At 52.1% G+C, this 27,524-nt stretch overlaps 1 long non-coding RNA gene across 1 annotated transcript; it reads right to left on the reverse strand.

Moving 5' to 3' along the window:
• Nucleotides 1-1,066: 1,066 nt before the first annotated feature.
• LOC138920267 (uncharacterized) lies at nt 1,067-27,524 on the reverse strand. The gene is made up of 5 exons (XR_011431141.1): nt 21,141-27,524; nt 20,908-20,991; nt 15,122-16,158; nt 13,049-13,141; nt 1,067-4,817 (listed from the first exon to the last, which is right to left on the reverse strand). It is a non-coding gene; the product is annotated as an uncharacterized lncRNA (long non-coding RNA).

The following is a 27,524-nucleotide window of genomic DNA, read 5'->3' on the forward strand; positions in this document are numbered from 1 at the left end:
CACTCCTTCTTGTGTCCCCAGGCCTGCTCTACTAAACTGTGACGAATAGAATAAGGAGGCAGAGAGGAGAAAAAGAGGTGGAACAAAAGAAAAAGGAGAAGAAAGAAGGAGGAAGGATGGGCCAGCTTAGGGGCTGGCGGGCAGCGGATGGGGACACCGTCCGCCCCTTGATGAGAAATCACTGGAGACCTTCCTCTGAGGCCTCAGCACCTCGGGGATTTGTGCTTCCTCCAAGCAAAGGGTCTGTGGGTATCCCGTGGGCACAATAAATCGCACCCAGGCGTGTGTCCCCTCTGCTGGGGAGCCAGGATGAAACGACTACCCGCCTCTCCAGGGAGCAGGACCCTAGGCAGGAATCCATCCTACTTTCCTACACTTTCTTTACATCTTTGCCTGATGGCTTATCTAACTTTACTTCCCCGTATTTTAGCATTTTTTCCGTGTAGATTGCTCCCAGTCGCTTCTGGGAAAAGACTGTGAAGGGAGGAGGAGAGAGCTCCACTCCCTGCTCGGCTTGGACCACAGGACTCTCCTCCCTCGGCAGGCCCCCTGCCTCCAGGAACGCAGCTGCGAGCTGGCCAGCCTCTCGCCTGCCCATCCGGCTGTCAGCTTGCTCTAGACAGAGGGCCCCACAAGACGCCAGGCCGTCAGTCAGGCTCACAGAAGATCAACCTGCAGGAGGCCTTCAAGGTAACCTGGGGGTGATGAGAGGAGGGGGGACGTGAAAGATTCAGCCAGGAACCCTGCAACTCCCGTATCCCCATCCGTGGATACACAACCTCCAAAGCCAGCCCCTTACCCTCCCCTGAGGCTGAGAACTGCCCACTACCTCCTCCCACCCTGCCCCGGCTCTAGGCACGGGATGGGGCTGGGCTCCTCGGCCCCCATCCTAGGGGGTGTCTTAGTCAGTCAGGGCCGCTATAATAAATTGCCATAGACTGGGTAGCTTAAACAGAGGGAATTTATTTCCCAGGGTTCTGAAGGTTGGGAGGTCCACACTCGGCAGCCAGCACGCTGGTTCTGTGAGAGCCCTCCTCCTGGCTTCAGACAGTTCCTCCCCAACGTTTTCGCGGGGTGGGGGCCGGGCGGGGGTAGCCAGCTCTCTGGGTCTCTTCTTAGAAGGGCACTGATCTCATGGAGAGGGCTCCACCCTCACGACCTAATCACTTCCCAAAGGCCCCACCTCCTAACACCATCGCCTGGGAGGTTAGGTTTCAACACATGCATTTTGGGGACACGAATGTGCAGTCCACCGCAGGTGGGGAGGTGACAGATTGTGGAAACTTCCACCTGACCCTTCCCCAGAACGCCCTCGCAGCCTACTTCCTCCCTGGAACTCTGCTGGTGCTGATGGGCAAGCCTGGGACGCCCCCCCCCACACACAAACTCCAGGCTGAAACGCCCACCGTGAAGGGCAGTGCAGGTGGTGAGTGACCTCTGAAGGTCACACTAGCTCTCCTCATCCCCATCCAGCATCCAGTAATCATTCCCTGAGCACCGACTCTGTGCCGGGCCTGGGTGGCAGAGGTATGGCGACACCACAGGCTGGGAGAAGACAGAGGCGGGGGGAAAAGTGCGATCAGGGACATGAGGATGAAGTTGGGGATCCTAGATTGCTCAGGGGGTCAGAAAAGTCTTCCCAGAGGAGGGACACTGGGCAGGGCCTTGAAGGATGAGAAGAAGTTTGCCAAAACCCTCAAAAAACTAAGAATTTTTCTATAGCACGTTCTTTGTTCACTTCCAATGTGTCATTTGGTCTTCCAGACTCATGACTCATCCAGCAGGGATTTAGAATGCGTAAATGTTTAGCTCTGGAAGTCTCTTTAGATAGTATTCTCATTTTAAGATTAAGATGACTGGGGCCCAGAGAGGGGAAGGGACTTTCCCAAGGTCACACAGCAGAGGATTAGTGACCAGATCCTGAAAATCTGAGTCTCGGGACTTCTCGTCTAATGTTGTTCCCCCAATGGCTCCCTCACCCCCTTTTCCTTTTCTACCCAACATCTGGCCTGACAACTGCCTGGCCCTGCCAGCCAGACTCAGGACAAGTTTTACAGGGAGGTAGCTGACTGGGGTGAGGGGTGGGGAGCAGGAGGGTGAGAGTAACCCCACAATGTTTTCATACTTGAGATCTGAAAACACGATTTCCCCAGCAAAGAAGCTTAGCGTTAAGCGGAAAATCGGCCGGGAAGGGCATGATAGCATTTCTAACAGTACATTAAATGCAAGCTGAGAACCCGACAGACTTAGGAACATTCAGCACACTCTAGACTAATAAACATTTTACAATATTATTGCACATGTTCATTTCACTTTGTACAAATAATCATTCCCTTCACATCTAATAAGTCTGTTTGACACATAAGTGGTCTTGGGCAAACACCTCGGAGGGTCTTGTTTTTCTGCGCATTGATCATTTATTTGTGTAGCCCGCCGGGACAGTGACTAATGATTTTGAGGGTTTAAACGTCCTCAAACATCGTCTTTGTCTCCCCGCCTGTTATTGCATAAATGTAAAATAATTTCATTTTGGCCGCAGAATGTATTGTTTTTCACGTATGAAAAATGCCTGCCCTTCGCTGGCTGGCATGGCATCAATCAGTTTAAAACAACATTTGGAGGAGCCTGGTCTCCAGCGAGCTCGCGAGGTCCCCGGGTGACAGGCCCAGGAACACCACTTACTGGGGAATTTCCAAACAAACCTGCCACCACCACCGCGTCAACCCAGAGGCCTCCTCGCCCTGCGAGGTGAGCACGGGTCCTCCCCTCCGAGGCCAGGGAGCCAGGATTCACTGCTGATAGCTTGCGCTCTCCTTTCTCCTTCTCCTCCTCCTTTCTCTCCAAGAGCAGTCACAGAGGTCTCTGAGCCTGGTGCTGCTGTGCTAGGAGCTGGGGGAACAGGGATGACCCCAACACGGTCCTGGCCTCCAAGAGCTTAGAAGCTGGGCAGGCCCCCACTAGCTCAAATAACTCCTGTGTGGGAAACAGGAAAAGGGGCTCCCTGTGGGTGGGCTCAGCCACTTGAACCTATCACTTGGTGAGCTGGTGCCTTTGTATGAATTAGACAAAAAGCACTCTTTCCTTTGGGCAGAGGAAGCCCGCGTCAGGGCACATCCCTCCACCGGGTGTTCTTGTGAAGCCTGCAACCTAAACAACCATACACAGAGGCCACCCTGGTGGAGGGGGAGTGGAGGTCAGCGGGCAACAGACAGACTCAGAAACAATGCTATGAAATACACGTGCCGTAGTGAGACAAGCCATTAGGAGTGGAAGCCCAGAGGAGGACAGCTGACGAGGCAGGAGGCTTCGTGGAGGAAGTGACCTTTGAGTTTGGCTTTGAAGAAAAAGTAGGAAGGGACAGGCAAAGAAGGGGAGCAACAGCCCGGCCCTCCCACCGAACAGAGGGAAGAGCCTGCCCACACAGGCATGAGGCCAAGGAAGCCAGCCATTTGGAGGGACTGAGCACAAGGAGAAGGAAAAGAAGGAGGGGAGGGAGAAACAAGAAATGGGTGTGTGAGGAGTGACGGATGGACAGACAGATGAAGGGGTGGATGGACGGATAGGAGACAGAGATTGTATTAAGAAGTCTGAGATTTCTCGAATGCCTTACTAAAAAATCTGTGCTTTATTCCACAAGCAGTGAGACTGGGGGATTCCTATGGGCTCGGGAGCAGGGGATGACAGAGTCAGAACTGCATCTGAGATGGTCACTCTGACGTAAATGAGGCGGAGAAAGTGAGGCCAGGCACTGAGAGGGCCCCCCTGGGCTCCACCAGAGCCACCATTTGGAGTCATCTTGTGAGAAAGCAGGAAGGAAGAAAAGTGATGTTTATTGAGCATCAATGGGGTAAATGATATATTTATTCCCAACTGCGTCATGGGAAAATGAGGCTCAGAAAAGTGATGTGTCTGAAGTTTCTTGTCTGCGGAGTTGCGAGTTGACCCCATGTGCCTGTCTCCACAGTTTGCGCCTCTGGCTGCCCAAGCGTGTCTGGCTGAGGGATGCCCCAAAACTGAGCCTCCTCATGCCTCTTCCTCAAGAAGCCCCCAGCCATGGCGAGCACGCCCTCACGTCTGTTCCAGCTGCCAAATACAGCCCCACTGGCCCCACAGGGCCTCCGTCTGGCCCTCCTCCCTGTCTCCTGCCCACTAGTTCCAGAAAATCCTGGAGCAGATTCACAGGTCAAGAAGTCCGGATGAGGCTCTAGCTCTGGCCTCCCTCCTACCCCACTCCACCACCCCCACCACACACAGTTTGCAAGACAATGTGGCATGCCATTCTACCTTCTCTGGGCCTTTGCACATGCTGTTCCCTCTGCATGACTCTCATTCTTTCTCTGTCTAGCTAATGACTTCTTGTCCTTCAAGGCCAGCTTCAGTGTCCTCTCTTCCAGGAAGCCTTCTCTGACTCCCATGGGTGGAATACGGCCTCCTCTGTGCTCCTACAGCTCCTGACTTTTCTCAAGATGGCACTTACATGTTTAGATTTTTATGGTCGATCTGCCTCATCTCTGTCTATCTTACTGTGGGCTGCTGGAGAGCAAGGAATATGTTTTATTCATCTCTCGGTCCTCGGCTCCTAGCACAGGGCCCAGAGTAGAATCAGAGAGTATTGTAAAGATAGATAAGTGGTCACATGGATGAATGGATGGGTAACAGTTACATGGATGGATGGGCGGATGAATGGATGAATGGATGGGTAAGTAGTTACATAGATGGATGGGTGGATGGATCGATGGACAGACAAACAGCTTCTCTCCCTTATGGGAAATAAACTTTGGACTTGACTCCACGACTTCGAGGAAGAGTCACCTGACCTGGAAAAAAAAATGCAATCTTAAAAACTGAGGCTCTTGATGGTACAGAATAACTGAAGATAACTTATGGATGCACAGACCCGCAAATCCAATTCATCCAACTTCACCGAGGAGAAGGCCAGACAAGGTGAGAAATTATTATGCAGGCTGGGGCTCAAGGAGGACCCCAGCTGGCAGTCATCAGGTCCCAGAGAGTCTTGTGCACAGATTTCAGGGGCTGGACCTTTACCGTGAGGCCGATGGGGAGCTGGTGGAGGGTTCTCTGGGCACCATAAGGAGCCATCAGCATCTCTTGAGTCCTCTAAGTGAGGATGAGATCGAGGTCAGAGGCCTTAACCTTAGGGATTCCTCCCTGTCCATCCTGCAAAGGCTGATCAGAAAAACAGAAGGTTCGCCAGACGTCAGGTCCCCATTCTGGGGAGAGATGGGTATTGTCAGAGTGACTGGGACCTGCACCGAGGACACCCAAAAAATTACCCCAAGGCCCCATCTTATACTCTCCCCCGGCCCCCTCTAGCTCTCTAGCCCCCTCTAACTCCACTTGGACACAGATGGATACGCTATGTCCACGAGGGCCAGGAAATACATAGTTCTTCTCCCACCTGCTCAGCCTGCAAGCAGGCAGAGATTCATGAACAGGTACCACATACCAGAGGGCCCATCATATAAACCATTTCTTAATTCATTTCATAAGTACCTATTGAATACCTATGAATCAATCAGGATTTGATCAGAGAAGCAGATTCGTTACAGGGGTCTGATCTTATGCAGTTGCGGGAGGTGGTTGAATGTTCTGCAGGCTTCTGTGTCCTGTCCTAGAAGCTGAAGTCCACAGGATGGGCAGTGAGGAAGGGAAGATAACGTGAAATAGAAGGAAGGACAAATCACAACCATGAGGGTTCTTGACCACTCTAAGCCCCTGACCTCAGTGACTGCATGTCCTCTGGGAGAAGCTGGAACCCTTTGTCACGGAGCTGCACACGCACCGGGCCCAGGACCAGGAAAGCTGAAGGAGGAGATGGGGGAAGAGCCGGAGCTGCCGCGGGGCCCTGGCTGCTGCCCCAGGTCAAGCAGGCCAGCCAGCAGAGAAGTGACCAAGCGTGCGAGCTTGGGCCCCGCACTGACCTTCCCCGCACAAAAGAGATATGGCTGCTCTTCACTGCCACCTGCCAAAGCTCAAGGCAAATCTCTCCTGCAGCCCTTGCTAACCTAGAACTAGGCAGGGAGGGAATTCTGGGAAACGAGGTTCCCGCTTAGCTAAGCTGGCACCATGGAAAAACACTAGGCCCGCCGGGTTCCTGGCAGGGAGCTAGTCAGTGGAGACCAGCAGAGAGAAATCACAGTCCCTCCCATCCCAGAGCTTAATCTCATGACAAAGAAAAACAATTTTTAAAATGCCACAGTCTGATCGACGTTATGGCAGGGCACATTTAGTGACTGTTGAGGGCACGTGCCAGTCTACCATTGAGAAGACGTGAATTAGTTAGGATTCCATTCAGACCCAAAATATCAATAGGGTGAACAGATTAAAGCTTCCCTCTGACTTCAAGACAGGCTGTTTCGGTGGGTCCTACACTATCAGAGATCCAGTGCCTTCCGTCTGGTTGCTATACCACGTGTGGCTTCATTCTCCTGCTCACTTCATGATCCAAGACGTCTGCTGGCTGATGTAACAGCTACTAGGTCACAATCCCAACCATCAGAGAGGAGGAAGTGGAAGGGACACACACACACACTCCCTTCCAGGACACTTCCTGGTCACTCCACACGTAACTGCAGCTAATTGGCTAGAACTCGATTACACAGCCACACCTAGCTGCAAGGGAGGCTGGAAAGCATGGTCTACTCTAGCTGGCCATATGCTCCACCAAAAATTAGAGGGTCTATGACTCTGAAATAGGGAAAAAGTGGGTGCGATGGCTCAACCAGCAATCTCTACCTCAGGTGATATATAATAGTGGTCAAGACCTCAGGTTCTGGAGTCAGACCACCCTAACTCCACTCCTAGCTCTGCCACTTTCAAGCTGTGTGATGTTGAACAAAGCAATTACCTCCTCTGAGACTCCATTTCTCTAGGCACATGACAGCATTATCATTCCATGCCAAGCACTATCCTAAACACTTTCCATGGATTGTTATTATTAATCCTCACAATGAACCTATGGGTTAAGTAGTACTATTATCCCCATTTTACGGATGAGGAAACTGAGGCTCAGGGAACCAAAATGACGTGCCCAAGATTATGTTGATTCATAAACACACACTTGGTGGGTGCCTGCTCAGTGCCAGCCTCTGTGCTGGGAAAATGCAGGGAGACCTCAGAATGGTCCCAGCTCCGCCAGGGCTCTCAGCTGGGGAGGGGCTCCCTGGGGAAAGCAGGAGAGGCCTGCTCTCTCCACTGCTACAGACCACCCCCCATGGCACAGGTGCAAGGGCTTAAACTCAACTAAAAATTGAGCTGGCTGTAGGAAAGGATGGTCAAATATTTCTTTGTTTCCTTCTTCCCAGAGCTCCCAGCCTGTGCCCACAATTGTTCAAGGGCATCGTCCCAGCCCAACATACACCAGCTTGGACTCATGGTCACAAAGCACTTCTACATCCACTATTGCATAAGGTCCCCCTTTTGTAGATGAACCTGGAGTCACTTGCTCACGATGACACAGGAAGTATTCCAGAAGCTTGCACCAGAGGTGTGGGAATGCCCAGTCTGTGTAAGAAATGACACACAGCTCAACAGCTCAAGTGGCCACGGCACTGAATGGGGCAGAGGGTGAGCATGGAGCCCACTGAAGAAACTGATTTCTTCCAGAAGGCAGCAGAGAGCCAGCCTCAGGGTGGACGATGCCACATGGGAACCCTGCATTTGGGGCTGCACATTAGGGTGGCTTTGGAAAAAACAATCAAAACTGTTGAGCCTGATTTCTTAGGCAGTAACTCGGGGCACCGACTTGAGCCCTCCCAGTCACTGGCCTCAATTTGCCCACATGTGACCAGACGGCCCCTTGGTGACTGTGAGAAGTTGGGTCAGAGATTGCCGCTCTCCAGGCCTCAGTTTCCCTTTCTGCAGAGCACTTCCTTCACCATGGTCCCATTTCTAAACACAGAAAAGGCAGGCCAGGCCACACTCCGCACACACGAGACCTTGTTCTAAACTAGGCCTTCCACCCAGCCTAGTGACAGGGCTTTGCCAGGATGTCTCAGGAGACGGGAAGAGGGAGGTAGACCTGGCACTCCATTCCTGGCCCTGGACTCCTGCCCTGCAGAAAGGGTTAACAGCGAGTGCCTCTCGGGGTGGCTGTGATGAGTAAATGACACAGTCTCCATAAAGCGCCAAGCAGAGTGCCAAACGCCCTCCACAGATGGGGATCCCCTCCTCTCCCCCTTGCGTTGCCCAAGAGAAAAGTCTGGGATGGGCACTATTTGGCAGCAGAGAATGCCAGGAGTGGAGACCAGCCCCCTCTGGGGTCCCACGATGGTTGTAGCCAGAGAGAAAGGACTTTTCCAAGCTCACGGAGCACGACACAGACCAGCCAGGCCCAGCACTCAGGTCCTCGGAGACCCACTGAGGGACCTCTGTCCAGACCACGATGCTGTGGGGGTTGTGGGGGGCTGAGCACTTGGTACTGGGACTTGCAAAGTGTGGGCCAGGGTCTCAGTGCGTCCTTGATAAACATTCAAGAAAACCACCCAGCCACATCCCCATCACATCTCCATCGCCTGTTGCCTTGAGGAGCAACCGGGTTATTTGTGATTTCTGACATTCGCCCCCTCCCTAAGCCCCCATCCCTTTCCTGTTTGGCCTGTGAATTGGAAAGGGCTGTAAACAGGCAGGCGGGCTCCTCGCCCCCGGGGCCGCCTGTCAGCCAGCCAAGGGAAAGGTAGGGCCCAGGGGACCCCCAACCCCACCGCCCCACGCAGCCCAGCTGAGGGGCTTGTAAAGATAGGATTTGTTTGTTTTTTTGGATCTGGCTCAGGATCTGGCTGAGGCTGGGCCCATGGGGAAAAGCAACTTTTAAATAAATGCTTCAAGATTGTGCAAACATTTCAGTAGTATTGGAGGCCTGGCGTTCTGGGTCAGGGAAGGAAAAAAATACCCGTCAATCATTCCAGAGATGAAAACCCGATAGCAGAGGGGTTGGAGAGGACCAGGGCTTGGGTTGCAGGGCTCAGCCGCGGCTGGCTGGGACCAACGACACTTAAGCCCTCTCTCAAAAAATCATTTGCATGTTAATCAATAGAGCAGCCCTGTTTGACTGGCACAGAGAACACAGGCGGCTCGCAACATGATCAGTGTGATGTGTGCAGAAAGGATGCGACTCCAAGGCACACAGAACTGGATTTTAGCCCTGGCTCTGCCACTGATTAGCTCTGTATCTCGGGTAAGTTATTTAGATTTACTTGGCCTCAGTTTTCTCATTGGTAAAATGGGGTTGTAACATCAATCTCATAAAGATGTTGTGAGAATTAATAAAATACAGACTGCAACAGAAAGCCTGGCCTAAGACAAGAGCCAGTAATAAATCATGACAATATTACAAGCTGCCGTTTATCGAGCATCTTCTATGAGTGGGGACTTGCATACGTTTTCAGTGATCCTCAAAGCATGCCCCCTGCATGGCCAGGCATTCCCAAGCATATCCTATGCCCCTATTCCCAGCTAGCTCTCTCTTGGCTTGAGTGGGCTCAGCCCCTGACCTCAGGCGCTCGTGGTCTTGAAACAAGGAGGCTTGGAGCTGAGAGACTGCAGGCTGGGCCAGAGAAACATGTACACAGCATGGAACTGGGAGCCAAGGCTCTGAGCAGAGAGTCCAGCCAGCTTCTGTGGACGGGAGATTTGATGTAGGTCTTGAAGGATGAGTAACATGTCCACAGGCAGGCACTGGGGAAAAGCATTCCAGGTGGAGACCAGCTGAAGCACGGGCTCCCAAGTAAGCCCTGTCTGTGTGCAGAAGGGTAGGATGGAGGGAAGAGGGGCATTCAGGAAACAAAACTGGTGAAGTTAGGTCTAAGTGCAAAGAATCCTGCACTGAAGGGGTCCAAGTCGGTTTCCCGGGCCAAGGGAGTGTCTCCTGCTCCCTGGTTCTCCTCCCCGCAGCTCTGCAACTAAGGCGGTTGCCCATCTCTCCATGTCTACGTGTCCCTATTACTCCTTCCCAACCCAGTTCAAAGGGCTCCAGGGGATGAGAGAGTTTTGAGGTTAAAGTGCTCCACCAACACTGGGTACTACTATTTTACATGCGCACACACGGAGACACACACATGTGTGTACACACACGTGCACACAAATGCACACGCATGCACAGGCTCAGGGATCAGAGAGACCTGGCTCCAAATCCCAGCTTCTCCACTTGCTGCGGCATGACCCCAAGCGATGCATCTATAGAATGCACACACAGTGCCAGTAAGATGCCTGGCACATAGTAGGCCCACACAATATGGTTCCCATCCGACACATTGACAAACTCAAACTATCTGTTTCTACTTCAAGAGGAAACTGCCACCCAATAGGGTCAGTTCCTGCGACTGTGTGGCCCTGAGATCAGCCCCCTACCCTCTCATCAGACAAATGGGGAAACTGAGGCTCAGAGAAGGAAGAGAGCCCGTCCAGGTTGGAAGCAGGGGCAGAGGAGCACTTGCAGAGAAGCCTTTGTGGAATGCCCAGTCGCTGTCTGAGCCATGGAGAGCGAGCAGGACTCCAAAGGTGGGTCCACGTGGGAAGGGCACTTCAACAGAGGGAACAGTGTGAGCAAGTGCCCAGAGACCTCAATGGGACACCTGGGGAAAGGCGAGTCACCTCATCTGTCAGGGTCTGTGCTGGAGTGGGACAGGGATGGAGCTGGGGAGTGGGGGCAGGTCCTCGAGTCCAGGCCGGACGGGCCCTGCAGGCTGTGTTTGGGAAGCTGGACGCTCTTGAGAGCAACAGGGAGCCCTGAAGGGCAGCAGCATCGGGTCAACATTGCAAGAAGAGTCTACAGGGTTAGAAGCAAGACTGGAGTCTTGGCCCAGGGCCACACCAGGAAGAATGGAGAGAAGTGGGTGGATCTGAGAGACATGGAAGAGATATAAGACTCCTCACGGAACATGTATTTTCTATAAGAGACGAAAGACACAGAGTGGACACAGCAGAGAAGACACATTAGATGATTTTAATTTTGGCTGAGCAAAGCACAAAGAGCCACCTTTAACTCACAGGACTGTGCCTACAGGATTTTGAACAGAGGAGAGTACTCAGCACAGAGGGCTTCCTGAGGCCCCATCTACAGGGTCCTGCACCACAACCCCTCCCCGTAAGGCTGCTCACCCTCCGCTCCAACCCAGGGAAGAAAGCAAAGGCCTCATGCCCAGAGAAGGAGGCCCGCAAGGCAGGATAGAGGAGAAAGCCCAGATCCCGTGGGGGGGGGGGGGGGGGGGAGGGCACACAAATCAGATGGCAGTGGCCCAAGTTCTCCTCCAACTTTATCTCCTTCCCCTTTCTTCCTGCCTGGCTCCACGCCCAGGGCTGCCCTCAGCCTCTGACTATGCACTTGGAGCCGCTCCCTGACCTCTCTGCCCCTCGGTGGCCTCCTCCGTAAAGGGAAGGCAGCGGTCCTCAGCAAGCAAGGCTGCTGGAACCGTGGGCAGGTGCCACGCACAGAGCGGCGCTTAAGGGCATCATTCCTTTCCACAAGAAACGATTCCATTGTTTCCATGTGTGTGGTGCCGCCCTTTCCAATTTACAAATCCCTGCTATTTGCTCAGCACAACCACCCTGTGAGGTGAGTCTTATTCACGCTGAGTCGGGTGAATCAGGATTAGAACCCGCATCCCTCTGACTCTCCAGCCACACTCTCCCCTACCTCTCGGGGAGCCGTCTCCCTCTCCCGCAGCCGGTTGCCGCCGCCTCCTCCCCTCCCGCCCCCAGCCCCACGGCTCCCCCTCCTCCCCCTCCTCCCCCTCCTCCCCCTCCTGCCCCACGCGTCTTCCCCTCCCCTTCCTCCTCGGCGCCGCCCCCTCCTCCTCCTAGTCCTCGGAGCCCAAATACGCGACACCTGGAGCAATAGCAGCCGCCCCGCGGCCTGGGCCTCATTACGGGCGGCCCTTATCGCGCCGTGCATCACATTATTTCATTTCAAAGAATCCGCAGAGAAGCCCGTCCCGGCCGACAACAGAAAGTAAAAACACAGCTGACTCCCATTAGGGCCCTCTCACAGGCTCCGCGTGAGGTAATGAAATATGGAAGCGGTGAGATATGTAATGCTTTATTAAGCGGTCTCAGCTACAACGGCGTGCATGCCAATTACGCCTGCAGGCTACCGCCCGCCCCCGGCCGCGGACCACCCAGCGCGCGCCCGGCCCGCGCCCCGGCCGCCACCCGCCACCCGCCAGGGAGCAGGGGGGCGGAGGGAGGAGCGAGGGCAAGAACCGGGAGAGGCGAGGAAGAAGGGGAGGACAATGGGGGAAGGAGAGGGGAGCATGGGGAGGCGGAGGGTGGGAGGAGGGAGAGGGGGGAGGGCAGAAAGAGAGGAGAGGGAAGAAGAAGAGGGATACAGAGGAATAGAAGCGACAGTGGTGGTGCCCAGCGCCATCTCTGGGTTGTGGAAAGTCGCAAAGGCATCATTAGGGCCCCTGAGAGAGCCAGAGCTATTCTCTCCTCCAGACCTGTGGGGCCCTGGGAAACTCAGAGTGACCCCAGCAAAACTGAGAGGACTCAGATTCTTAGAGGACCAGACAGGGAAGAGCCAAAACTAAGGCTCAGAGAGGGAAAGACACTTAAGGAAGGTCACACAGATGAAACCTGGGCAAGATGAAAGGGAAGCCAGACCGCCTGTTTCCTAAACCAGATAGTTTCCATTCCACCAAACTGCCTCTTCTTTTCCCTCTGATGATGTCTCAATGGCAAAGTGCTGGCATTATTGCGGGATGAGAAACATGTTCTTGTTGTACATCTGACTTTTTAACATCCCAAAATCCTCTGCCCCCTCTAACTGGACCTCCATGTTTTCCAGCCTTTGCACAAGTTTCTGACTCTGCCACTGCCTCGGCTGGCTGTTTAGCCGCTCTGAGAGTCAGTTTCCTCATCTCTACAACGGGGATAACAAGTCCACCCCCTTCGGAGCTTATGGTACAGGTTAAATGAGATAATGCACAGTGTGTGGCCCGTGGTAAGCATTCTGCGGTGACAGCTGTGGTTCTTCAGCACTACGATGAACTTATCCTGTCAGTCATTCAACAAATGATTTCCGAGTACCCACCTGGTGCCAGGGAATGTACTCGCTAACGTCCCTGCGTGGAAAAGGCGAGCAAGGTAATCTGAGCCCCATCAGGAAACTCTGGTAAAGGTTCAGCTGCAGAGAGGGAAGTGAAAATTACTGGCTAATATGGAATTTGGGATTATCTGGGGATTTGCATTATCCATTCCAGGAGTTCTCAGCCATATTACTACCTCAGTACAAACAAGCGATGGTTCACTGCCTCAGGAGGGTCCAGCGCGGGGCCTAGGGCAGATAACCAGGCTGCAAGCGGCGCGTACTCCCTGATGCACGCCCAGGGCCCCCGCTTACACCCACGCCAGCCTTGCAAAAGGCAGGAGAACTGGAGAGCTTTATCTTAGAGAGTGACCGGCAATTCCCCGAAGTTTCTTAAAAGAAAAAAATCATTTGCAAATTTGAGTTCTTTCTGTGGTTTTAGCAGCAAATTCCTTGTGACTCCAACACGCAGAGATTCCCAAGCTAAGATCTGCCGATCCAGTGTCCCCACCTCCCCTTAGCCTCACCCTCTGTCCATTCCCCTCCGCCCATCTTCTCAGATGGCTGGTGCCTACCTCCCTCTACCAGGGGAGAGAGAATACACTGACAAATGCTTACGAGAGGTTGCCCCATGCCAGGCACGGTCCTAAGTTTTATATATATATTTGTTGTTGTTGTTCGTGCCATCGTGTCGATTCCAACTCCTAGCGCCCCGATGCGCAGCAGAGCAGAACGCTACCCTGTCTTTTTGCTCCATCCTCTCACCTTCCAGCTCTGTATCAGACAGTGCTCTGCTGCTCTTCATAGGATTTTCATGGCTAATTTTTTTGGAAGTAGGTGGCCAGGTTCTTCTTCCTGGTCTGTTTTAGTCTGGAAGCTCTGCCGAAACCTGTCCAGCATGGGTGACCCTGCTGGTATTTGAAATACCTGTGGCATAGCTTTCAGCATCACAGCAACACGCAGCCACTACAGTATGACAGCAACAGACGGGTGGTGTGGTTCCCTGACAGGGAAACAAACCCGGGCTGCGGTGGTGAGAGACCCGAATCTTAACCACTAGACCACCAGGGCTGGCACATGTGTATATATATATAAATGTGATATATGTTGTAACATATATCCTATTCTATATTCTATAATATGTAATTATATATATTTTATTATGTAATTTAATATATTATATAATTATTTATAACAATGTAGAATATACAATAGAATAATATATTGTCTATATTATATTCTATTAAATATTAGAAATATGATTCATAGAATAGTACATAAATATAGGTTTATATTATATTTATGGCTTTAAGGGCAGTGCTCATCATTTTGCAGATGAGGAAACTGGACCACAGAGAGGTGAGCTGACTTGTCCAAGGTCAGCAGCTAGTAAGCGGCAGGTAACCCAGACAGTTTGGTTCAAAACCCCACCTCTCGATCACTGTACAATCTGGAATTCGCAGGGGGAGGCAGGGGCAGGGGCCAGCTGGAGGGATGCGATGAATAGCACTGCTGTTTCTACGAAAGCCTGTGAGCTACAATTGCACACTTATTTAATTCTCCCAACACTGTTGTGAGGTTTCCTTGGCCTCATTTTACAGCTGAGGACGAACGAACGGAGGGGAAGGGCCCTTGCTTGAGGTCACTCAGCAGGTCAGTGCAGAGCTGTGCTCGAACCCAGGGCTGACTGCCAGCAAGGCTGGTGCTCCCTCACTCTCACACCACCTCTGAGTCTCCCCACCACCAGAAAATAGCATGTTCAGAAGGCCAAAGGAAGCAATGATGAAGCCTGAATAGCAAAGTGCGGGCATTATTGTGTGAATGAGAACCATGTTCTTTTTTTACATCTGACCTTCTAACATCCCTAAAATCTCCCCCCTGCCCCCACTGACCCTTCATATTTGCCCAAGTGCACCTCACTCATTCAACGTACATGGGCTGAGCACCTCCTCTGGCCGGGTGCTGGGGAAATAAATTGAAACCCTTGTGGTCCGTGCCGTGGAGGAGTGCATGCTCTGGGAGCAGCAAGGACGCCTGAGCCAATGACAAAGGGGAAGGACACAGCTGTGCTGGAGATACCTGTTACACACAGAGAATCAGGCCGACGTGCCCAGAAGGTCAGGGAAGGCTCAGCAGACGTGATGTTGGTGCAGAGTCTTGTTGCCTTGGAGGAGAAGGAACTGAGAAACCTGCCTATGGAAAGTAGGGAGCACTGAATACCACAACTCCGTCCAGGAATTGCTAACACTTTTTAAGGCCCACTGAGCAAGACAAGTGTTAGCTAGATCTGATGATAGGAGAGCACCAGAGGTTTTGTAAGTTAAATTATTTACATCAGTGGAAAGGTAGGGCACTCACTCATCCCTTGTAATTGTTTTTCTTTTAAATCTTGCTCCCAATAGACTTTCTCCAGATTATTCATCCTCTCTTGAACAGAAAGGCCCAGACCTTTGTTTTCATCATACAGGTGACATTACCCCCTTTTTATAGATGAGGCTCTGAGAAGTCACTTAAGTCAGACAGAAAAGGATAGGACTTTCATTTACTGAGCACTGAGCATGTGCCAGGTGCTGTGCTAAGCACGTGATGTACATTGATCTCATTGGATCCTCGAAGATACCCTGTGAGACAGTTTCCTAAGACTTTCTGACTTCTTCACATTTCAGGTCTTTGGCCTTACTGTTTCTTCCGCCTTTCAAATATTCGTCCTTTGGACCTGGTACACTGTTTAGGCTTCAGACTAAATAATAGGCTTCTGATAAGACAGCCGACAACACAGTGGTTCAGATAGAAAACACGTTTCTCTCTCTCATCCAGTGGTTTGGAGACAGGCACGTGGTCCAAGGTGAAAGGGACAGCTGTGCTCCCCGAGGCCATCCAGGGACCCTAGTTTCTTCTGTTTCATTGTTTTGCCATCCCCTCATGGTCAAAACTAGTTCACCCACACTAGTCCGCATCCCAGCCATGGGGAGTGGTGGCAAGCCATTTCACTTCCACTCACATTGACTTACTTAGTAGAAACTCAGTCCCATGACTTCACTAGCTGCAAGGGAAGAGGGAAGTTTTCATCTCTAGCTGGGTGGCCAGGTGTCCTGCTAAATCCGGGATCGGTATTTCTGTTAAAAGAAAGAAGAGAAGAACAGAACTGGGAAAACAAGCGGAGTACACTGCCGCCCCTCCCTGTCTTTTATCATCCAGTTCACATGTTGGCTCCTCTGCAAAGCCTCTCCGGATGCCTTCCCCGAGAAGAATTCATTGCCCCCCCGCCCCCCGTGCTTCCACAGCCCCGTGTCCTTTGCTGCTTCGTACCTCTCATTTTGCAGACCTGTCTCCCTTCCTCTGTAAGTAATAGGCACTATAAATAATGAGCACTCACTATATCCTAGGCTCTGTGCTAAGCAGGTTTTATGCATTAACTCATTTGAGCTCCCCATGACCCTGGGGACTTCCTCCGCTGAAAAATGAGCATCACAGTGGTACTAACTTCATAGGGTTGCTGTGAAGATTAAAAGAATTGGTATTGAGATGGGTACTGAGTACATGCTCAATAAATAGTAGCTACTACTATGGTGTAAGTGTGAATTGATAGATGTACCCATGGACGGGGTTAATCCAGTCATAAGCTATGCTCCCTGCCCTACACAGCAGAGCTGTGAACGTTAACCTCACCTCGGGCTGTGTGGGCACCTAGAGGGACACGGCCCCAGGACTCTTGGTGAGTGGGAAGTCTTTTACAAATATAAAATGCCTGGGTCCTGGAAGGCACTACGTTATCCCCCGCCCCTCAGGTGAGAAAGCTACCTTGGCCAAGGCCACACAGCTAGTAAGTGTGGGCACCATGGCTCAAACCAGACTTATTTTAATTGGGGGGGTGAGGGGGGCGCGGATCGTAACTGGCTAAATACAGTGCATGAATCCCTGACACTTAGTAGACCCCAGGAGAAAGCTCAGATGCTTAGGCCATTCAAGACACTGCCACTACCTGGTGGCAGCCATGAGTATTGCAGGCATAGCATCTCGTTCGTTCAAACAAGACAAAAGTACCCCAAGCATCAGTTTTGAATTGTTTTAATATATTAGATATAATCAAGGCCTTCTCAAACATTTGGTGTTCTCTCTTTTATCAGTAAGCTACACCAGGCTATTTCCATTGTTCTTAGCCACTTGCATTTCCTAGATCTGTTCTTTACACTCTTAGAATTTCTGAAATCAGAACGTGTATGATAATAATGGGTCAGCCTCCAAGAGGAGGGGCGAGCGGTCAGGCAGTTGTCAGGTTTATGGAATGTTACTTCAGATGTGTGATTTACAAGGAAAATAACACACAGAGTTGGTTGTTAACTTCAGTTTGGATCCCTAATTACTGCTTTAAATGTCTTCAAAAATATTTCATTGTGATGCAAAGAAATGTTACTGTTTATGCAAGAGATGGCCTGCCACCCAGCCGTCGGTGCAGTTACTGGCAGTAAAAATTGCGCAGTCTCCCCAAAGAGACCAGAGAATTTTCTGAGTGGTGTGAGGTGGGTCTGACCAATTGATCCGTCAAGTCCTATAACTTAAGACGCTCAATACCTGCCTGTCCAAAGCTTTCGGCTAACTTTCAAGAAAAGCTGTTTAACTTCCAGCAATATGCAATGCAGTTAATGGAGAGGGCAGTGGGGCTGTGTGTTTATCCAAAGCAGAAATGCCCATGAAACACTAACGTGCTTCAATATGTCTTGAGATTATACTGTACATCTTAAAAAAATAAAGTTTACATACATGAGATGCAAAAAAGCAGCCCCATCGCCATGACATTCTGCATAATAGTTGATGACCTAAAGGGATTCCACAGCATATAGAGGCGCCAGTGTACCTTCAAACAATGACTGTGATGCCAAAAACAAATGAGTGATGGCAGGGACAACTGGTATGTTCTCAGTTACTTTTCTTATTTTTGTACCTGTAATGTGGCAACTCTTCCCCCAGCCCAAAGCGTAATTAAATCAACGGGGCATCTCACACGAGTGGAGTCTTAGTGTCAAGGAGCTGTCATTTCCCTTGACCTGAGCTGCTCGTTAGAGAAGAGGCCTTCAGTGTTCCATTCGCGCCTGTTCTGACACTCTTTGCTAGCACTGTTCCCCTACCCTGACGTCAGAATTATGATTATAATACTATCAATAACATTAATGAATAATTTGTGTAGTACTTTATAGTTTCCAAAGTACTCGCACATATTTTCTCAAATCATCCGCACAAGCGCTCCGCAGACAGTCCTGTTCTATTGATGAGGAAACGGGACTCCGAGAGATGACCTGGCCCAGCCAAAGTCACACGGCACGACTAAACCCCCGCCTCCTTCATCGTAGCACTCTGCTGACTTCCGTTCTCTCTTCCTTCATCCCTTCTGTTGCCCTCATCTCTCCAGGCATCTCTGTCTCCCTGTCTCTGTTTCTCTCTATCCTGGTCTTAGGGTGTATTTTTCTATCTGTCCCTCTCTCTTTTCTCTTCATCCCCATCTCTCTCTGCCTTGTGCCTCAATGTCTCTTTACTTTTCTGTCTTTTTATTGTTTTCCCTCTGTTTTTACCTTCTTATGCCTCTCTTTTCTCCCTCCTTCTCCTCCTCCTTTCTCTTTCCTTCTACTTCTTCCCTCATCTCATCCTCCTCCTTCCACCCTCTTCTCTCCCACCCCCGCTCCTCCCCCTGGCTTCTTAGTACCTGAAGAAGGTGAAAGTTTTCTCTCCTGGTGGCCAGCACCTCTCTTCTCTGAGGACAGAAGGAGGGGCTGGAGTGTGGGGTGGCCATGAGAAGGCGTCTTGGCCTTTGTCGCCCCCTAGAGCCTGTTCATTTTGCCCAGACCTCCTGCCCCAGGCTGACCCCCTTGAGCCCGGACCAGCAGTCCCAGAACATGGATTCCCGGGAAGAACCCAGCCAGGGACAGTCTCCCCATAGTCTGCCTGTGTGTATCTGAAAAGACCAAGTTAAATGGAAAGTTCTGGGCATCCTGACAGGTAAAGGAAAACTAATACCAAACTTGGAATCCTAGAACTGGACTGGATCCTGGCTCTGCTAGTTACCAGCTTATGACTCCAGGCCACAACCTTGTCTTTCTGGACCTCCGTTCCTCACCCATGAGGTGTGTCACCTCGCAAGGGCTGATGTTGAGGATTAATTAAGGCCACGATGGTAAAAACACCTGCCACGGAACAGGTGCTCTGTAAGTGTTGGTTTAGACTCAGAGTCCGACGAAAGGGAGGCTGTTCAAGAGTGAGGAAGTGGAGAAGGAAGGGGTGTTTAGGGCAATGGGAGCTTGTGAGGGACCCGGAGGGTCCCGCAATTGCAAAAAGTGGCCACAAATTCTCCCCAACCATCAAGAGATGGAGTCCGCTTCCTGACCCCTTGAATCCAGTTGGCCACGTGGTTTGCTTCGGCCTATGGGTCCTTAGCAAACGTGCTGCAAGCAGAGGCTTCGAGAGCACTTACGCATGGGGGCTTGGCTTCTCTTGCTGCTCTGGGAAGCCTGTGACAGCCACCGTGTGAAGTACCTGGGCTAGCCAGCTGAATGGTGAGACACGTGGCCAGGTACCCTTGTCGCCCCAGCCATCAGCCAGCCACCTACCAGGCATGTGAGTAAGGCCATCCCTGCCATCTGATCACCACTGCATGAGTGTTTTCGTTATTTATTGCTGCATAATGATTTACCCTCAGAGAAGCTTAAAACAACACTGATTATCTGGCTCAGTTCCTGAGGGTCAGGAATCTGGGAGCAGCTTAGCCCGAACGGGAATCTAGGGGCTGGCGAGAGCAGGCAAGAAGCGAGTCCACACCTGCCACACCCTGCCCTTACTACGGAGCCCCACAGCGCAGCCCCAGCTCAGCACCCTTGCAAGCCTGCTTCCCCTCGCAGGGTCTCGAAAATCAGAACCCAGAGGGTTCTCAGCAGCGAGCCTTCCAACCCCTCATTAAACAGCGGGGGAAGCTCGCCCAAAGTCACGCCACAAACCTGCACAGCCACAGGATTAAAACCGGCCCTCTGCTCCCGCCCTGGGCTTCTTTGCGGTATATGAAGAGCACATTGCGACCCTGGTGACACTTCTGTGTGGAACTGAATGTATTGTTCAATATTGCCCATCTGGGACTCAGCAACCAGCCCAGGGCGACAAGGAGAAACCAGCAAGAACAGGAAGGGGAGGGAGAAGTTATTACCTCTCGCTGGTGCACCGCCCTCTTACCCTTTCTTCCCACCCCTTGTGACTCAGACTCCTGCCTCCCCGTGTGACCAGACCTCACTGAGCACCCACCCAGCTCTGCTTCCCAGGAGGCACCTGTCAACCAGAGAATATCCAAATCTGAACCCAGATCTAGTCCTAGGATCTCAGCGTCTCAGGACAGGAAGGCACTTCTCCTGGGCTGTGCTCTCTCGATGGCAAGTGGCCATTCAACTTCTGCTTACATGCTTCCAGAGACCGAGAACTCACTACCTTCTCAATTGGTTGGAAAGAATTGTTTGAAAGAGTTGTGGAGATAGATCTACCTACATTGAAATCTCTGTGCGACAGCTGTGCCACCTTTGATGAGTCATTTGACCTCTCTACTCCTCAAATTTCTCCTCTGCAAAATGGCAATAATGCCTCCTGAGCTTGGTTATTGTGAAAATTAAATGAGTTTATAAACATGCGCAAAGTTCCCAGAAAGTAATGGGCACACGATAATTTTTATTACATAGGCACAAGGTGGGAGCGGGATGGAGCACAGGGTTCCTGCCTATTCCAGATCCTGCCTGCCCCAACCTCAGCACCACCCCCACCCCCACCCCAAACACTGGGGCTGCAAGGCATTAGGATCCCCTGAGGTTTCTCCCCAGACTTGGGAAGGCAGAATTCACCTGTCATCTCAGGGATGCAGGAAGGCACCGGGCAGCAGGGTATCCGAGGGTGAGGAGGGGAGCTTGGCGATGGATGGGCTGAGCCTAGAATGGTCAAGGATGGAGGAAGAAAGAGAGAGGAGAGAGATATCACATGTGTAAACAGAAGGTGATGGAGAGGCGTCAGCAGGAAGTTGCATGGGCATAGCTAAGACTCCACGGCTCAGGTACTGGGGAGGGGAGTTAAGAGTTACCTCCTCGACTCCGATGTGCAAGTTAAATAAAGGCCACTCGAGGCTGACTCTTTCTCCAACATCCAAGTGACTCTGCATCTCTGGGAGGATGGAAGACGGGGCAGGAAGAAGGCAGCAAGGCTGCTGCTGTGAAATCGGAGAGGCACAGGCCTTTTGGATGGAGCACCTGACCCTGCAGGCAGGGGAGCACCTCTCAACATGCAAATCATCTGCCACAAAGCAAAACAAATTTGCAAGCAAATCATGGAGTGTGAGAAGTTGCTAGGGAGCAAGGGACAGGAAATGGGAATTCATTACACCTTCCCATTGTCATTCACGTACAATACGCAAACTGCCACAAGAGCCTTTTCATTTCGCCGCTGCCTCCTGGTTTATTTCAGCATCATTAAACAGCTCTGAGGCTCTTCATGGGCTTGCTTTTGAGCTCACTATCTTCCGTTGCCGTCCACACCCGCCTCTACCCGTGCCCTGTGCCCCTGCAGCCGGTTCCCAGCCTTCCCCTCACCAGGTCCAGGAGAGGAGCCCACCCTGGGTTGCCAGCCCCAGGCCACTGCCCCATACCTGGTCGCTTTTCCCAAACCCCACCCACAACTTTGTGAACAGTCCCTTTTAAAGACTCACCTCCATGCCTAGAACAGGCAAATTCAGAGAGAGAAGGTCGAACAATGGTGACCATGGGCCTGGGGGCAGGGGGAGTGGGTACAGTTGGGGAAGATGAAAAGTTCTGGAGATGGATCATGGTGATGGCTGCACAACAATGTAAGTGTCCTTAATGTCACTGAACTGTGCACTTAAAAGTGGTTAAATGGTAAATTTTATTTTATGTTATATGCATTTTAGCACAGTTAAAAAACCCAGCCTGAGGGTGCCATCTGCTTTCTCCCGGGACCCTGCCTGAGAGAAACTCCCGCCAGCACTGTTTTCCGAGTACATCCACAGTTCCTGACCCTGGACTTCTCCAACCAGGGGGGTTTCAGGGGGTGACCTTCAGGGTTGGGGGGCAGCTGGCCTCTCCAGTGATGCTCTCGCTGAAGGCCAATGAGACCATTGTAACTGAGCTGAAGAAACCGAGACTCCTGGGAGGGTGCCTGCTGCTGGGGTCCCCCCCAAACACACACCCACACGCGTGGACAGAAGGCTCACCGTGGGGCCGTCATATCCTGGGGCACCATCATCTGCACATTTGCTTCCAGACCAGTGTTTCTTGTTCTCTGACTGTTTCACACACTGGCTCCAGCTGCTCACACAATGAGATGGGTCCTTACTCTGCAAATGTCTGTGTGACCTGAGGCGACTCCATGCCCTCTCTGGGCCTCAGTTTCCCCTTTTGTACATTAAGAAAGTTAACCAGTGGTATTCAAATTTTTCTTTTAACCAGCAGAATCCTTTCTTCAAATGAATCCTTTCAAAGAAGCCCAAAGTAAAAGTAAAATTAAATCAGAGCTGCTTGGGCTGAGAATGGCAGGGGATGCCCAGAGCTTCACTCTTTCTCTACAATCTGAGGAACCCTAGGGTTCCAGGAGGCATGGTTTGAGGACCACTGTCCTAGCTGGCTCTCAAAAGCTCTCCAGGCCCTGGCCGTGTATGTGGTGGGGACAGTGCCAAACAGGTGCGCTCAACATAAATGTCTGCTGGATGAACAACCCGGAAGGATACACACCCTCCCTCCACCTCCCCCTCGGCCTCATTTCTCCCCGCCCCGCACCCAGCAGAGGGGGCCCAGACCCAGGCCTGGAATTCACTAAAACCAGCCTCCTAACCGTGCAAGACCCACCCCTCCTCACTCTGCCAGTGACACTCCGGTGGACAAGAAATGGCTGAGCTTTTGCACCCGCCACCCCCACGATGGAAGCTTGCCGTTCCCCGGCCAGGCCAGCCTGTCGCCTCGAACACAGGCGGAGGGTCTGAGCTGGGCCAAGAATAATATTGTGTCAGGGAGTCCATTATGAAAATAATGGAATAGAGGGAGCCACCCCTAATAAGGGACGTGCACGCTTCCCTGCGATCTGCCACGGCCTGACGAGGGCTGAGATGGCCCTTCCAGGACGGGTGTGTGGCCAAGATGCTTTAAATAATCATTAAAAACATGTTTGTGATTTATCACCGGGGATCGGCCAGGCGGGGGGCTGCTCGAGGCTGGGCCTCTTCCCCCTTCAGCTCGGGCGTGTGGGGAGATGGGCATGGCCACCCTTCCCCTCCCGTGTCTCCCCTGAGCTGCGGACTTCCCCAAGGAGAGGAAGAACTCAACTGTAAAATGTCCGTCTTCCTCTCTCCTGGCCAGGAGAAAGCAAATCACGGTGATAGGTGACGTTTCCTGGGTGTTTAAGTGTGTCACCTCATTTTACCCTCTTGACAACCCAGTGAGCTAGGCACTGTGACAACTGTGCCCATTTTAAGACAGAAAACTGAGGTGCAGAGATGGGACTTGCTCACAGCGAGGGGTGGAGGAGGGGCATCTGAACCTCGGTGCTTGGCTCCAGGGTGCTGGACTGGGACTCGAGGGTGCCTCCCAGGGTGGGGAGCAGGGCTTCCCTCCTGTTGTCGCTCCAGGATTCCCAGTCGCCACTCTCCTTGGTGCCCTATGGCCTCTGTGCAAAAGGAACCCCCCGAGCCTCCCTCAGCCCCCAATCCCATTTATCATTTACATCCTGTGTGCAGAGACGTTGAACTCCTCACTCAGCCCGGCTCTCTCTGCACATGACCTCAACTTCAGACTCCTTCCTGAGTCTCTGCCGAGGCAAAGGGCAGAGGAAATCCTCCAGATGGAAGACGGCCATTCAAAGAGTGGAGGAGTAACCTAGAGGCCACCGGATCCAGGGCACCCGCTGCCTTGGAGCTCTCCAGGAAGCTGGAGGAGACCACATGTGTCTGCTTGGCCAGAAAGATCCCTCCCATGGGTGCAGGGTGAAGAGACCTGGCTGGGAGTCAGGACAAGGGCATCCTGGTCCCAGCTCTGCCCCAGGCTTGCTTGTGCTCATGATCTTGGGCAAGTCCATTCCCCCTCCCTGGGCCTCAACTTCCAACAAATGATTGTAAAAATCCCATTTTTCCTCCCAAGGCTTATAAGGAAGCTGAAGTGGGAAATTAGTTCAGCAGTGTCACCGGTGGATGACTCCGTTTACTCCTGTGGCTCCTCGCACAGCTTGCCGTGGCCAGCAGCCCCAGCCCCACTCCAAGAGTTCATCCGGCTTCTTTGCCTAAAAGCCACCTTTGCTATCCAACACTAAGGGCTTTGCTTGCACCATCTCATTAAATCCTCAAAGCCCCGGTGTGGCCTGTATGGCTGGTAGCCCATCCTATAGCTGAAGGAACCAAGGTTAAAAAGGATTAACTAACTTGGCAGTTACTCCTCCTCCCAGTCCATCATCCGTTCACCCATCCACCCTCCTACCCTTCCAGCCACCCATCTCCATTATTCATTCATGATCTCATGTATTTGTTCAGTCAGTCGTCACCCATTCTCAGATGCGTGAGCCTGTGCTCGGCCTACAGTTGGATCAGACAAGGTTCCGGCCCTCAGGGAGTTCACAGTCCAGCGAAACACACACTCAGCTTTTGAGGTCACAGCTCTGAGCAGCACAATGCTGTGGTCAGACCTAGGTCACAGTCTTGACTCCGCTCTAATCTACCCCTCTCTGGGTACCACCACCCTTTATTTTCATTTCCTACATACAGGCCAATTTCTGCCACCGGAGCCAGAGACTCTGAAGGACACAGGATTGAGTCCTAGTCATAATAATAATAATAATGATATCCTGCAGCCATTAAGCTGAGAGCCAGGGTAGCGGTCACTAAGCACCGTGCTAGGCTTGGCTAACCACTTACCATGGTGTTATGGACTGAATTGTGTCTCCCCAGAATTCATATGTTGAAACCCTAACCCCAAGGTGACTGTATTTGGACACAGGGCCTTTAAGGAGGTGATTAAGGTTAAAAGAGGTCATGAGGGTGGGGTCCTAATCTGATAGGACTGACCCACAGAGGAAAGGCCTTGTGAGGACACAGCAAGAAGGCAGTCATCCACAAGCCAAGGACAGAGGCCTCCCCAGAAACCAACCCTCCTGGCCCCTTGATCTCCGGCTTCCAGCCTCTAGAACTGTGAGAAGGTACATTTCTGTTGTTTAAAGTGCCCAGCGCATGGTCTCTCACTCTGGCAGCCCGAGCAGACTAACACATAGAGTGTCCTCATTCTTCTTCACAGCGATCCTGAGACAGCGCCCCTGCTTCCTGCTTCATACAGACGTGGAATGTAAAGCTCAGAGAGGGCAGGTCAGTTGCCAAGGATACACAAGTTAAAAGTGGCAGAATCAGGACTCACCTTTTGGTCAGGCAGACATCAAAGTTGCTGCTCTTAAGCCTGCGCTGTACTATCTCCCCTCTGTGGTCCAGCACCAGCCAAGGGCCTGGCCAGAGCAAGAGCTTCATGAATGCTTGCTGAATGAATGGACGGATGGATGACTGCCCACCACCAGGACACCTGAAGATGTCTCTTCTATCCCAGGCCTTTGAAGACATTCACCCAGAACCCGCCCTGCCATCTAGGGGAGAGCCATAGCACCCGGACCATCTGGGTCTCAGAAGGTGACTTCCAAACCAGAAGGGGAAGTCAGAGGTGGCTGGATGGATAGTGAGGGGAGGGAGCTCCAAGTGGCAGTGTGAGAGGAGGCAGAGGTTTGGAGGCAGGAGATCAAGGAGAGGTACACGGAGGGGACAGAGATGGGAGGAGAAGGAGAGAAGGTGTTGACAGAGAGGCTGGAGAGGAAAGCACTGCCTGCAAACCTTGAGTCAGAGAATCAAACAACTTTGGGAGTTGGCCTAGGCTCCTGGTCTCAAATCCAGGAGCCACTGACCAGACGCAGCCGACAGCCCAGCTGCAGCTCCAGAAAGATCCAGAGGCAGATGGAGGCTTGCAGGTGTTGGCACATGGACGCTGATTGGAACCACAGGAGACTCTATGGTCCCCAGGTGGAGGGACGAGAGGTATGAGGATGGGGTGAGGATGAGATGCCACTGGAGGGACGGCCATCGCTTTCCAAGTGCTCCTGTGGGCCAGTTGCTTTACATCCCGGAGAAGTCGGGGGCTTCGTGCCTATTTCAGACATGAGGAAATGGGAAACTGAGGTTTGGAGAGATGAAGCCATTTGTGTAAAGGCACCTGGCTGGTAGGTGGTGAGGCTGGGATTTGACCCCCAGCTTGTGTGATCCCAAAGCTTGGGCCTTATGTACACATTGTGTGCATTTGAATGAGCTTGGAAACTGCAACCCAGGCGACCCACAATAATGGATCGGAAGACAGGGCAATTTGAAACACTGTGCCTGGCACTGTGCTCATTGCATATGGTACCCAGTCAGCCAGCACTGAGGAATTAAATGGCCTCCTGATGGCTTCCCTGACCTTCCTGCAACTCATGTCTATCCCTCCATCATCTCCAGATGCCTCTACCCCAGGAATTCTTCCAGGAAACGCCACAGGATCACCCTCCAGTGAGGTGGAGAGCTCCTTGTCACTGAAAGCAGGGGCAAGTGCCTTGGGAGAGGCTGGGAGAGATATCTAGTGAAGTTCCTTCCTGGGCTGTGCTAGGAATCTCCATCACTCTGCCACCCAAGAGCCCACCAGGCGTCCCCTGCCTCTCTCGTCCAGCCTCAATGCTTTTCCAGATGTGGCTTATGGCTCCCAACTGTCAGCATCAGGGGACTCCACTCCAGCTGAACAGGCTATGGCTCCTGTAGGTTCCCTCTGCCACCCCAATGCTGCCTCTGACTTCTCCTCTTATCCCATTTTTCTAGGGTGAGCTCAGCTCCCATCTTCCAGGAAGCTGTCCTGACAGTTCAGGGAGAAGAGAGACCGGAAACAACCTGGACACTCACCTTCTGGACCCTTCACTGGGGTCCTTAAAGTATTCTACCCTAATGGCCTCATAGTCCCTAATTAATCCAAGTTTTGCAGATCACTTCCTTTGGGGGACGGCTCAGTGAGGAAGGCAGGAGCGCTGCCCTTGAAAAGTTCACAGACGGTGGGGGCAGACGTGTACGTGAAGAACAAAAGGGAGCATGAGCAAGAGCCGTGTCCCCGAAGACGAGCGACCTTTAGGGAGATGGGCATCCAGTGGTTTGGGCATGGGTGTTGGAGCCAGTCAGACCCGGGTGTGACTCTCTTCCCTGGAACTTTCTGAGCGTGCGACCTCAGACAGGTAAGTTCACCTCTCAGGGCTTCAATGTCCTCATCTATCAAAGAGGACTGTTGTGAGAGTGAAATGAGAGACTGCTACTGTGCAGCATGCTGAGTGCGGTTAACAAGGCTGCGTTGTATATTTGAGAGCGGCTAGGAGAGTGGATCCTGAAAGTTCTCATCACAAGACAAGGAAAATTTGTAACTATGCATGC

Source organism: Equus caballus, chromosome 2 (assembly GCF_041296265.1).
Source record: "Equus caballus isolate H_3958 breed thoroughbred chromosome 2, TB-T2T, whole genome shotgun sequence".
Classification (NCBI taxonomy): Eukaryota; Metazoa; Chordata; class Mammalia; order Perissodactyla; family Equidae; genus Equus; species Equus caballus.